This window comes from Manacus vitellinus, unplaced genomic scaffold (assembly GCF_001715985.3).
Source record: "Manacus vitellinus isolate BGI_N305 unplaced genomic scaffold, ASM171598v3 scaffold_24_pilon, whole genome shotgun sequence".
NCBI classification, from domain to species: domain Eukaryota; kingdom Metazoa; phylum Chordata; class Aves; order Passeriformes; family Pipridae; genus Manacus; species Manacus vitellinus.
Window position 1 is genome coordinate 12,290,821 of NW_021939798.1, and position 1,729 is coordinate 12,292,549.

At 63.1% G+C, this 1,729-nt stretch overlaps 1 protein-coding gene across 1 annotated transcript in view; it reads right to left on the reverse strand.

Annotated features, from left to right (window-relative positions):
* Positions 1-1,608, reverse strand: part of C1QTNF1 (C1q and TNF related 1) — a 4,918-nt gene extending 3,310 nt beyond the window's left edge. The window contains exon 1 of the mRNA XM_018073409.2: positions 1,481-1,608. The gene's annotated coding sequence lies outside the window, so the exon portion shown is untranslated. The remainder of the gene's footprint in view (positions 1-1,480) is intronic.
* Between the last annotated feature and the right edge of the window lie 121 nt (positions 1,609-1,729).

A 1,729-nucleotide genomic window follows, 5' to 3' on the forward strand; every position in this document is an offset into this window, starting at 1 on the left:
CCCGTTCTCGGAGCACTGGGGCCCTCGGTCGGTATTGGGTGGCTGTTACTCTGGTTCCCAAGCCGGGGGTCGGGGGACTGTGTGTGCTCCCACAGCGGGTGCGGAGGGCGTTCGAGGCCAGGGTGGATGACTGGATCATGAGTCACTGGAACCGGGAAGGGGCGAAGGGATAGGGAAAAGCTCCAAAGGGAAAAGCTCTGCTAAGTGCCTCACCCCTTCGCATGGTTCCCGGGCCCCTCTGTCCCACCATCTCTTACCCCATTATCTTGGCCCATGTATTGGTGCTGCCGGGTGTGGGGAGAGGCAGGGCTGTGGGCACTCAGCTCTGAGGCAGGGGAGAGGCAGATTCATGGATAGAAGCATGGAGAAGGCCAAGTAGGGGCTCATTAGCAGGTATCACCCAGCTTGGCCCTGGCTCTGCTCACCCTGCCTGGCCTTGAGCCGCTGAGCATGGCATGGAGCATGCCAGGAGTTTGGAAAGCCTGTGGATTTCCCTCAGCTCTGAGACCATGAAACCAGACATTCCCCGAGGAACCAGAGCAGGCTCAGCCCTGGGGAAAACACAGTCTCCCAGGGAGCTGCTCCATGAGGAGAAACTCTTCACGAGGAAGCACCAGACAGTGCTTCCCAGGCTGTGGGGAATGGAGGCAAACATGTGGCACACACAGGGCACGTGGGGCTCTCTGGGCCCCCAGCACGTCCCCCCTGTACCCCACAGGTGTGCCGGGTGGGAGGTGCTCACATGCGTGTGGGCACACACAGCCCTGCCGAGGGACGCGGTTTTTCCTGTCAGGGTTGGATGCTCTCCAGGAACGGTTGGAGATTTAAACTCAGTGGCTGCGGAAGCCTTGGGACTGCAAGTCAAAACATCCCAAAATACATTCCAGGCAGAGATAAAGAGCAGGATGAAACAGAACAAACCCTGAGGGAGGAACAAGGGGCTCAGGGTGGCATGTAGGCGGCAGGACCTGCACCCCCTGCTTGTCCCTCCACTCAGGGTGGTGGACACAGACTTCCCTGCTCCACAGCAGCTGGAGCTGGGATGCCTCTGGGGTCGTGCTGGTGGGACAGGACCCCCACATTCTGCTGCAGCAGCTGGAATAGTTGCAGAGCCCTTTTTTCCCCCCTGAAGCAGTGCAGACCCGTCAGGCAGCAGTGTGGGGGCTGCGCGGGGTGGTTGCAGCCTTCCAGCTCCTGCAGCACCAGTAAGATGTTGTGCAGGGGACCCCAACAGTCAATGTGTCCCCTACAGAAATGCTGGGGAGGGGCCACCTCACTGGGCGGGGGTGGGGCACACGGACCGGTGCCCCTCGCTGGACCTGCCCCAGGGCATCAGAGATCCTGGCGATCCCGGTGAGGCGGAGCCGCCTTCGGGTGTCTCCGCAGGGATGCCGCAGCAGCCACAGTGAGCATAACACAGTGCAGCTCTGGGCCTGGTGCCCAGGCCTGCAGAGCTCCCCAAAACCTGCCCCCCACGTACCTCTGGGGCAGGGCTGCTCCCTCCCGGCGCTGCCTTTGCTGCCCTAGAGCATCCCCCGGGCCGGGGCAGAGCCTGCCCGCGGCCGATCGGTGCCTCCCGCTCCGGAGCCTTCTCCTCGCTCGGCCCGGGCGGAAATGCACTTTTTGGAAGCGCAGGAGGCAGCCAGGCGCGGGACGAGGCTTGCAGCCCTCCCCCGCCAGATGTGCGCCCGCGGCCGCCTTAACCATGTGTGCTCCCGGGACAGGCCGA